Genomic DNA, 12,301 nt, shown 5'->3' with positions numbered 1-12,301 from the left:
CTTTTTTGTTTCAATTCCATTTATTTCTGCTCTGATCTTTATTATTTATTTTCTTCTACTAACTTTGGGTTTGGTTTGCTCTTGCTTTTAAAGATTCATTGTTAGACTGTTGATTTGAAGTTTTTCTTCATTTTTGATGTAGGCACTGATAGCTATAAACTTCCCTCTTAGTACTGCTTTCACCGTATCCCACAGGTTTTGGTATGTTGTGCTGCCATTATCATTTGTTTCAAAAAATTTTTCAGTTTTCTTCTTAATTTCTTCATTGACCCACTGGTCATTCAGGAGCATATTGTTAAATTTCCATGTATTTGTATAGATTCCCAAATTCCTCTTGTTATTGATTTTTAGTCTTATTCCATTGTGGCTAGATAAGCTTAATATTATTTCATTTTTTGAATGTTTTAAGACTTGTTTTGTGACCTAATATGTGATCTATCCTTGAGAATGACCTATGTGCTGAGGAAAATAATGTGTATTCTGCAGCCATTGGATGAAATGTTCTGTAAACATCTATTAGGTCCATTTGGTCTATAGTGCAGATTAAGTCTGATGTTTCTTTGTTGATTTTCTGTCTGGAAGATCTGTCCAATGCTGAAAGTGGGGTGTTGACCTTTCCAGCTCTTTTTGTATCAGGGCTTATTTCTATCTTTAGCTCTAATAATATTTGTTTTAGATAGCTGGGTGCTCCAGTATTGTGTGGATAAATAATTAAAATTGTTACATCCCCTTGTCGAATCAACCCCTTTATCATTATATCTCCACTCAAGCTTTGACCAGAATTTGTGTTTGCACATGATTCAAGACAAGAAAAGAACAGAGTAGGGGAATGGGTAGTTGTGAGAATTTAGCTGTTGAGCTCCCTGGCCCGCTGAAAACATGTGGAAAATGCAAATTTTGCCATAAGCTAGGTTAGTTTGTTCATTTATCCTTCCTATAATTCTTTCATCCATTCACCTACTCCTTACTCTGTAGAGGTATTAGAACCAGGGATCATAAACTCAAATGCCTCCAAGGTAAGAGCAAGGTTTAGAAACAGGAAGCAGGAACTTTAGTGAACTGGAGAACAGAGGCCCCATCTTCAGGAGTGGCCACTACTCAGCCTTGGCATATTCTAAATAGAAGTGTAGGCCCAGTGTGGCAAGATATTTTGAATCTTCAAGAGAAGCAGGAAACCCATATTTTTATAAGAAATCTCCCAACTTTTAAATGTTGATAACAACTAACTGCAAATTTTGAAATCACTGTGCAGAATGGACCTGCAGTCTGAATTTGGTCAGCTCTTCAAGGTCTCCAAAGCGCCACTGTCCTCCTGAAATTGAGGGTGGAGCTGGGAAGCAGAAGTGAGTATCCTACAAGGAGGGCAAAGGCAGAATGACAGAGAAAATAGCCATTGCTTCAAGGAGGGAGATTAATCTCAGCTGCGAGAATCAAGGCTTCTTGGAAAGCTGAGATTTGACATAGGCCTTGAAGAATAGGTCTTGAGGACCTTGAAGAATGTTGATAGGCAGCAATGGAGAGAGAATTAGAGTCTAATTCTCTATTCTCTATGTGGGGAGAAGGCACGAATAGCACAGAAATAGGCAATCGTGGGGTACTGTATGTAACCAAATGGGAATTTGTGCAAATCTGGAATGATAGGTAGGGCTAGATTATAGGGGGCTCTAAAATAAGATTTAGGCTCATGTCTGCAATCTCAGAACTGTAGAAGGTTGAGGCAGAAGGATCACTCGAGTCCGGGAGTTTAAGACCAGCCTAGGCAACATAGAGAGATGCCGCCTCTACAAAAAATTAAAAAATTAGCTGAGTGTGGTGGCACACACCTGTAGTCCAAGCTACTCAGGAGGCTGAGGTGATAGGATTGCTTGAGCCTGGGAGGTTGAGGCTGCAGTGAGCCATGATTGCACCACTGCACTCCAGCCTGGGTGACAGAGTGAGACTCTGTCTCAAAAACAACAAAAAAAAAAAACAAAAAAAAAAAAACAAAAAAAAAAACCAAACCAAAACAAAAACAGATATAAAAATTGAATTTTATTAATATTTGGTTGGCAGTGGGGATGTACTGAAGGATTTCAAACAAAGGAGTGACGAGGAGAGAATGTTTTAGGCAGGTTATTTGATGTTTGTGTGTAGGGTGATTAGAAATGGGAGAGACTATAAGCAGAAAATGAGACAATTACAACAATCCAGGCATAAACTGGGAAGAAGGCAGTGGTAAAAGAAAAGAAGAGATGGATGGGGAAAACTCTGAGAAGAAAGCATAAGAATAATTGTGTTTAAAATATGCCAATTCTACCTCTGAGATGTTCCTTCCTTCTCTAGTTTTCTGGCCCTCCTCTAGTCATGGCAGGATATAGGTTGAAGATTCTGTGGGCTGATGATAGCAGAATGTGGACTTCAACTAGGCCAGTTGAGTAGATGGTCCATAACCTTACTAATTCATGTGCTGCTGTAGTCTGTCCTGGGGCTGGTGGGAGTCTTGTAGGAGTATGGGACTGGTGCAAAAATGCCACGTGGGGTATAAGAGGAGTCTGGTAGAAAGGTGAGTGTCCCTTCCCAGCCAGCAGGGGTCACAGGTCACAGGGGCCAGGGACACAAAGGTTTATAGGTATCTGTCCTTGTATTCTTGGAATGGAGGTTAATCATGACAGCATTCTATGTACTATTTAAGTGTTTCTTTGGGGAGCTTGGACAGTCAGTCAGATTTTTTATTTTTTAATTTTACTTTAAGTTCTGGGGTACACATGCAGAACGTGCAGGTTTGTTACATAGGTATACACGTGCCATGGTGGTTTGCTGCACCCATCAACCCATCTCTTAATGCTATCCCTCCCCTAGCACCCCCACCCCCTGATAGGCCCTAGTGTGTGATGTTCTCCTCCCTGTGTCCATGTGTTTTCATTGTTCAACTCCCACTTATGAGTGAGAACATGTGGTGTTTGGTTTTCTGTTCTTGTGTTAGTTTGCTGAGAATGATGGTTTCCAACTTTATCCATGTCCCTGCAAAGGACATGAACTCATCCTTTTTGATGGCTGCATAGTATTCCATGGTGCATATGTGCCACATTTTCTTTATCTAGTCTATCATTGATGGGCATTTAGGTTGGTTCCAAGTCTTTGCTATTGTGAACAGTGCCACAATAAACATGTGCGCATACGTCTTTATAGTAGAATGATTTATAATCCTTTGGATATATACCCAGTAATGGGATTGCTGGGTCAAATGGTATTTCTAGTTCTAGATTCTTGAGGAATTGCCACACTGTCTTCCACAATCGTTGTACTAATTTACACTTCCACCAACAGTGTAAAAGTGTTCCTATTTCTCCACATCCTCTGCAGCATCTGTTGTTTCCTGACTTTTTAATGATCGCCATTCTAACTGGCATGAGATGGTATCTCATTGTGGTTTTGATTTGCATTTCTCTAATGACCAATGATGATGAGCTTTTTTCATGTTTGTTGGCTGCATAAATGTCTTCTTTTGAGAAGTGTCTGTTCATATTCTTCACCCACTTTTTGGTGGTGGTGTTTGGTTTTTTGTTATAAGTTTGTTTAAGTTCTTTGTAGATTCTGGATATTAGCCCTTTGTCAGATGGATAGATTGCAAAAATGTTCTCCCATTCTGTAGGTTGCCTGTTCACTGTGATGATAGTTTCTTTTGCTGTGCAGAAGTTCTTTAGTTTAATTAGATCTCATTTGTCAATTTTGGCTTTTGTCAATTTTGCCATTGCTTTTGGTGTTTTAGTCATGAAGTCCTTGCCCATGCCTATGTCCTGAATGGTATTGCCTCAGTTTTCTTCTAGGGTTTGTATGGTTTTAGGTCTTACGTTTAAGTCTTTAATCCATCTTGAGTTAATTTTTGTATAAGGTGTAAGGAAGGGATCCAGTTTCAGCTTTCTGCATCTGGCTTGTCAGTTTTCCCAACACCATTTATTAAATAGGGAATCCTTTCCCCATTACTTGCTTTTGTCAGGTTTGTCAAAGATCAGACAGCTGTAGATGTGTGGCATTATTTCTGAGGCCTCTGTTCTGTTCCATCAGTCTATATATCTGTTTTGGTACCAGTACCATGCTGTTTTTATTACTGTAGCCCTGAGTATAGTTTGAAGTCAGGTAGTGTGATGCCTCCAGCTTTGTTCTTTTTGCTTAGGATTGTCTTGGCTATGCAGGCTCTTTTTTTAGTTCCATATGAAATTTTAAATAGTTTTTTTCCAATTCTGTGAAGAAAGTCAATGGTAGCTTGATGGGGATACCATTGAATCTATAAATTACTTTGGGCAGTGTGGCCATTTTCATGGTACTGATTTTTCCTATCCATGAGCATGGAATGTTTTTCCATTTGTTTATGTCCTCTCTTATTTCCTTGAGCAGTGGTTTGTAGTTCTCCTTGAAGAGGTCCTTCACATCCATGTAAGTTGTATTCCTAGGCATTTTATTCTCTTTGTAGCAATTGTGAATGGGAGTTCACTCAGGATTTGACTCTCTGTCTGTTAATGGTGTAGAGGAATACTTGTGATTTTTGCACATTGATTTTGTATCCTGAGACTTTGCTGGAGTTGCCTATCAGCTTAAGGAGATTTTGGTCTGAGATGATGGGGTTTTCTAAATATACAATCATGTCATCTGCAAACAGAGACAATTTGACTTCCTCTTTTCCTAATTGAATACCCTTTATTTCTTTCTCTTGCCTGATTGCACTGGCCAGAACTTCCAATACTATGTTGAATAGGAGTGGTGAGAGAGGGCATCCTTGTCTTGTGCCGGTTTTCAAAGAGAATGCTTCCAGTTTTTGCCCATTCAGTATGATATTGGCTGTGGGTTTGTCATAAGTAGCTCTTATTATTTTGAGATACATTCCCTCAATACCTAGTTTATTGAGAGTTTTTAGCATGAAGGGCTGTTGAATTTAGCCTACCAACCAAAAAACATCCAGGACCAGACTGATTCACAGCCGAATTCTACCAGAGGTACAAAGAGGAGCTGGTACCATTTCTTCTGAAACTATTCCAAACAATAGAAAAAAAGGGAATCTTCTCTAACTCATTTTATGAGGCCAGCATCATCCTGATACCAAAACCTGGCAGAGACACAACAAAAAAAGGAAATTTCAGGCACATATCCCTGATGAACATTGATGTGAAAATCCTCAATAAAATACTGGCAAACAGAATCCAGCAGCATATCAAAAAGCTTACCTACCACGATCAAATCAGCTTCATCCCTGGGATGAAAGGCTGGTTCAACATATGCAAATCAATAAATGTAATCCATCACATAAACAGAACCAATGACAAAATCCACATCATTATCTCAATAGAGTCAGTCAGATTTTGAATTGCAAATCTCAAAGTCAAAATGTGGTTGGGTGTGGGGGCTCACATCTGTAATCCCAGCACTTTGGGAGGCTGAGGCGGGTAGATCACTTAATGTCAAGCATTCAAGACCAGCCTGGCCAACATGGCGAAGCCCCGTCTCTACTAAAAATACAAAAATTAGCTGGGCATGGTGGTATGTGCCTGTAATTCCAGCTGCTGGGGAGGCTGAGGCACAAGAATCTCTTGAACCAGGGATATGGAGGTTGCAGGGAGCCAAGATTGTGCCACTGCACACCAGCCTGGGTGATGGAGTGAGACTGTCTCAAAAAACAACAACAAAACAAAGTCAAAATGCACTTTGATATGGGATGGTATTGAACAGGATGTTCCAGGAACAGGAGACAAATACATGGTCTTCTATTATTTTATCCAAAAACCTGTCCCTCTGTTTTCAATAATTTTTCTTGTCTTTTCTCTCTCATTACTTAAAATTTATTTAAATAATTGAGATATATAATTCCCATACTATAAAATTTACTCTTTTAAAGTGTCCAATTTAGTGGCTTTTAGTGTATTCACAGATTATGCAATGATCACCACTAATTCCAAAACATTTTCAGAATCCCAATGGCTGGTTCGTACATTAACTCTATAACTAACTTACTGAGAAACTGCCGAACTGTTTTCCACAGTGGCTGCAGTCTTTCACAGCCTCACCAGCACATATATGAGGGTTCCAATTTCTCTACCTCTTCACCAATATTTATTATTGTCTTTTTTTTTCTTTTCTTAGAGTCATCTTAGTAAGTGTGGAGGCATCTTATTGTGGTTTTGATTTGCATTTCCCTGATGGCAATGATATTGAATATCTTTCCACATGCTTTTTAGCCATTTGTATATCTTCTTTGGGGAAATGTCTCTTCACATCCTTTGCCCATTTTTAAATTTTGTTATTTGTCTTTTTGTTGTTGAGTTGTAAGTCTCCTGTCATTTTGCAGGTTTTACCTTTGTGCAGAAATAGGTCGTCTTCTTGCAGACGATCTTTTTGTGGATCCTTTCCTTTCTCATGGTGAATCGACCAGTTAAACCATAACTGGTGTATTATTTGGGACTTAACACCAAGAATATCAGTTGGTCCCCATTTTCAGCATCTTTCTACATTCCCATACCCTTGGAGGTCCCAGTACTAGCTAGGCAGCACCTTCTCAGAGAAGTGAGTCCCAGATCTGTTGGGCCCCCTCCTCTGAGTTTTTAAGTTTAAATGACCCCTCCAACCTCTTTCTTTTGTTTCTCCAGCTTTAGAGGTGGCAGCTGCTTCTGCAGTTCCTGTCTCTATGATACCTCAGACTTCACTTTTTGCTGTTTCAACCTTCCAAGATTTGTTTGACTGAATCCCTATATTAAATTCTCTCTGTTGAAACAACTGACATGGTTTTTGGTTTCCTGCCTAGATTTGACTGATGTAATTGTTTAGATTTACTAACTTACTCTATAACTCTAGTTTAAGGTTCTAATTAAGCTTCTGCTGGGCTAAGCCCCTGGCTTTAGTCCAGTAGTTGATTTTTGACAAAGAAAGCCAGTTGATTGCTATACCCCTCTTGCTGACTTAAACAAAATACATCTCTACATTTATTTTGGACAGGAAAGTACCTTAAAGTAAAGAATGTCAATATCTAACATGTTACTCAGTATTACATTCTTATTAGGCATCAGAAATGGGCTCTGCTTGGAATGAAATAAGCACAGAAAGAGTTGAACCCCACTTTCAACATGAGGCTACCACAGTTGTGAAGAAGACATTCCTCAAAGAACCTGAAAGTTTCCCTGACCAAGAAAATTCTGGCCTTGGGCTGTTGCGGATTAGTAATTATGAGCCTAAGACCCAACAAAAGAGGATTCTGGACACTAGTCATTTGCTGGCATCAATCTTGTTGACTGGCGATCCTGTTAAATCCAGCATGTGAAGATGTCTTTCATATGGTTGTATCCTTGAGAAGCCCCTAAGCGTGTCGGTATGCCCCATGTTCTCTCGGGCCCTGGGAAAATAAGTTGTGATAAATAGGCTCACTCCACCCTGATGGGGTTCTCAGCACCTTCGCTCTGACATTTCCGTTCAGGCACAGCCCTCTCTCTGATTGCAAAGATCTTTGCCTTCCCTTTTCCTGCAGCCACCTCTCTCCCTAACTTCTAGTGGCTATTCTGACTCACTGGCGTGATTTTAGTGTGTAAGAGTTTAAGTTATATACCCATCACTAAATTGAAGAAGGTGGCCTAGTTTATTCAGACCTACAGGCTCACTGCAGCAAATGTGCTGGAATAAACAGCTTTTCTAAAGGAGAACACTGTTTCAGACATCACCTGATAACCATGTTTACTGTCTGTACCTCACCCTTAAAGTCAATAGGAAGAATTCCTCTGTGCATTAGGAAAGCACAGAACTTGGGACTCTCTGGTAGGAGGGACCAGCCTCCCATGCACAGCCTAGAACCCCCAGTGCTAACCCAGTGGGTGCAGAAGGATGTCTAGGGATGAGGGGCCAGCAACCTCGGGTGGGGTCTCCTTTGGTTTCCACCTCCAGTTCCAGGGTTATCATCTGGCCCCAGGGCATGACTCCTTTTAGGTGCAGGAGGAACTCTCCTGCCTTCCACGTATACTTTCTCTGGCCTTTTCCCTCCTCTCTGGGGGTTGTTCCAGGTTTACTCCCCTGCACTCCCATGCCCCAGTGTGTCCTGGAAGATGGCCGCAGCTTTCCCAGCTTTCATGGGAAGCCCCTTCCCTGAGCCCTGCAGTCGGATGTGGGGGGTGTTGGGGGCCGACACGAGATTGACCCGGAAATGCCGCCGAGCCCTTCAGCAAACCCTGTTCTTCTGGAGGGAGGAACCCTGGCGGGTGGGCAGGTGGCAGAGTGAGAAAAGCTGGGGGTGAGAACAGGATTGGTGGGTCGCACGGGCCCTGTGGCGGAGGCAGAGCCCTGGCTTGCGTTTTCACAGAAGAAACTCTTCCTCGGTTGACTTTCCAGAAAAACTGTGAGTCTTCTCACATTTCAGCAGACACCAGTTCTTCCTGCTGTGGCTCTTGGTGAGAGGACTGGGAAAGAATTGGTTCTTTCAGGGATCCCCTGGCCAATTCTGCATTTGCTGGGTTTGTCGGGCCGCTGTTTACAGGGCGCGGTACTGACGCTTCCGCCTGGCTCTGGGCCACTCCACAAACTCAACTCACCAAGAAGCTTCCTCTGCAGTTCACAGCACACTCGCGGGCCTCACACTGGCAACTTCAGGTTCGTCCTTTTTCACTGGATTTATATGTGTGCCTTGGAGTCCATTCGAAAAATCTGTAGAATTTGGTGTCATGTGGACGTGAGATGGCTTTTAGCAGCCTCCGCCCTGCCTCCAGCTGGTTTCAGTCTGAGGTTTCCAGTTGTGCAATTGAGAACTGTCTGGTGACCTCTTAATGTATCCCATCTGATCTAAGATTTGTTTTTTAAAAGTATCAGGTTTGAGTTGAAAAATTGTCAGACTATGCCTTAATAGTTTTCAGAAAAAATGTAGCTATTTTCAGGAAGAAGATTTTTTTAAAAAAATCCCTAATTGCAGCAGGGCGTGGTAGCTCACGCCTGTAATCCCAGCACTCTGGGAGGCCGAGGCGGGCGGATTACCTGAGGTCAGGAATTCGAGACCAGCCTGACCAATATGATGAAACCCTGTCTCTACTAAAAAATACAAAAATTAGCCGGGCGTGGTAGTGGTCGCCTGTAATCCCAGCTACTTCAGGAAGCTGAGGCAGGAGAATCACTTGAACCTGTGAGGCGGAGGTTGCAGTGAGCTGAGATTGTGCCACTGCACTCCAGCCTGGGTTACAGAGTCTTACAAAAAAAAAAAAAAAAAAAAAGGTCCCTAATTGCTTAAAATGATAACTGAACCTACTGGAACTTTAAGATCTACCCATTTATTTAGCTGAACACCATTATTTCAGTTCCACTTTAAAAACTTGTTGTCTATCTAAAATGAATTCATTTAGGCAGACAGTAAGACAGTTTAAAGCAGTTTTTTAAGGTTAAACAATTATGTATATACTATATATATATATATATATATATATTTTTTTTTTTTTTTTGAGAGGAGTCTTGCTCTGTCACCCAGGCTGGAGTGCAGTGGCGCGATCTCAGCTCACTGCAAGCTCTGTCTCCCCGGTTCAGCCATTCTCCTGCCTCAGCCTCCCAAGTAGCTGGGACCACAGGCGCCCACCACCTCGCCCAGCTAATTTTTTGAATTTTTTAGTAGAGACAGGGTTTCACCCTGTTAGCCAGATGGTCTTGATCGCCTGACCTCGTGATCCACCCGCCTCGGCCTCCCAAAGTGCTGGGATTACAGACATGAGTCACCACGCCCGGCCAACAATTATATATTTTTTATAACTAATGTCAATGTAAGGTTATAAATAGACCAATAGTACATTTATATAGAAATTACAATGTTAATATTATTTAAGGGAAAATTACAATCTAAAAGTAAAATCCTACAGTACCTTATAAATCAAACTAGGTAAAAGCATTCCTCTTGGAAAATTAGTGGTATTATTGAAATACTGATGACCTTTTAACTTATATTTAAAAATTAATTATTTGAAATGTAGGTAACTGGAAATGTCTTAATGAGTTGACATTTTCTCACTACATAATAGATTCTTGATGCCAGGTTATGTTAATTTGGTAACAAGTGACGTATTCTTTAGGACAGTGGTGTGGCTCAGGTGTAATTACATTCTGAAAGCCTTGCCTAATTTGGCAGAATTTTAGTTAGATACCCATGATGTGTAGCAGTCCTCTCACTAGGATTCCAGGCATATGAGATATTCTCTTTCATGCTGTGCACGTTTGACTTGTAGTCTGATAAAATTATATTATCTTCAGCTATGACAGTGTGTTAATTGGATAATAGTGGCAACTGTCTCATGTAAGTCTTATTTTTCTTAATAACATTTAAGGATAAAACTCAGTGGAATTTATTTGAGAAAATATACAATCTTAATAAAATGCATGGCCATGGAAATTAAATTACATTCATTGTTATGAATAAATGAATTAATAAATGAATGAGCAAATATTGGCTTCCATTAGGAAGAGAAATTTAGATTGTACATTAAATCAAGGCAGTTAACAGCATATAGCTACTTTAGTGAGATTCTCCTTAGCAGACATTTGCCACGTTTCTGTTTAGAAAAAGTTGTTAGCTATATATATTTTTATTTGTTATATTTTAAAAATACTTCTTCTAAACAGAGAAATATAATAAATGTACATTAAGGAGATCATCTCCAAAATAATCTGAATCAGAATTCAGTCATCTTATGTATTTATAATTACAAATTGATAAAAAGAAATGATATAAGTGGAAAGTCTATTCGTGTAGCCTAGAAAAATGTTCCTTCAAGTACTGTAGTTTTAAACAACATGTTGTATTTAAAAATGTACTAATGCATATGTTAAAAACTTCTAACAGTACAAAAAGGTAGAAGAATGTTGTAAAGAAAAGTCTATCTTCTGTCCCAGATCTCAATTTCCCAGGCTTTCCCATCCAGAGGCAACTTCTGATACCAGTTTCTTATTTACATATGTTCCCAAATATATCCTATATGCACATATATATTTTTTAAAAACAACAAATGGGAATGTAATATAAATATTGTTTTGCATTTTATTTTCTTCACTGCTCTGTCTTGAATATCATCCTTTCTTAGTACATATATATCTAACTCATTCTTTTACTGCTGTGTAATATTTTACTACATGACTTTGGACCATAATTTTTGTCTCTATTGTATAATTTTAGGATTATTTTCTGTTCAAAAAATTATGAACATCTTTTTACGTGTGTCTTTACATGTAAATGAAAGAATACTTGTAGAATAAAATGTTAGATGTGAAATTGTTGGGTGAAAGGGTATATGCATTTATTTATTTATTTCGTTTGAGATATTCTCACTCTGTCATCTAGGCTGGAGTGCAGTGGTGCGATCTCAGCTCACTGCAACCTCCGCCTCCCAGAGGAGGTGGGTTCAGGCAATTCTCCTGCCTCAGCCTTCCGAGTAGCTGGGATTACAGGTGCGGGCCACCATGCCTGGCTAACTTTTGTATTTTTAGTAGAGATAGGATTTAACCATTGGGACCACCTTGGTTTAACCAAACTGATCTCAAACTCCTGGCTTCCAGTGATCTGCCCACCTTGGCCTCCCAAAGTGCTGGGATTACAGGCGAGAGCCACCTGGTGCCTGGCCACATTTAAATTTTGAAATATTACTGCTAAGTTTCTTGCAAAGAGACTGCCCGCCTCTTACACCCAACAGTGCTGCCCGTCACATCTCAGTTTTGCCAACACAGTGTATTATCAAATTTTTAGAACTTTTCAAAAATAGTATTTCATCAATGTTTTCATTTTTTTTGTTTATGAGTGAGGTTACACATCTTTTAATATGTTTAATAATCATTTATTTCCATTTTTTCTAATATTCACTCTTTATTGACCTGGTATAATATACCAGGCATTGTGCTAGGTACTATTAAACTGAATCAAATATACACAATCTGTGTATTTATGGAATTTATTGTCTAGTGAAGGGAAACAATCAGAAATAATTATTTGATTCCTATTGTGTTTTAAGAGTGTGTAACATGGAGACTTTTTAGGAGGAGATGGAGGGGTTTCTGGAGAAGAAAACTGAGATCTGAAGGAGAACTGAAATTAAAAAAAGGGGAAAATGAGTGGGAAGTGGACGAGGGATAAGCTTTCCTGGCAGCTGAAAGAACTTGTGTGAAGATGTTTAGATAAAAAGGGGCTCCAGGGCCTTCTTGACCGGAAAGAAAGATAGTAACTAAGGAATGGACTCCCTTAGATGAGCTATACTTGAAAGCAACTTCCCAAAATAAGTATACTTCTTGTGATCTCTTGCTCACATGAGAAGCATTGGCTTTAAAAGAAATCCTTTTA

The sequence above is a fragment of the Theropithecus gelada genome, chromosome 12 (assembly GCF_003255815.1).
Source record: "Theropithecus gelada isolate Dixy chromosome 12, Tgel_1.0, whole genome shotgun sequence".
Taxonomy (NCBI): Eukaryota; Metazoa; Chordata; class Mammalia; order Primates; family Cercopithecidae; genus Theropithecus; species Theropithecus gelada.
The sequence above is the reverse complement of the archived record's forward strand: the minus strand, read 5'-3'. Positions refer to the sequence as shown.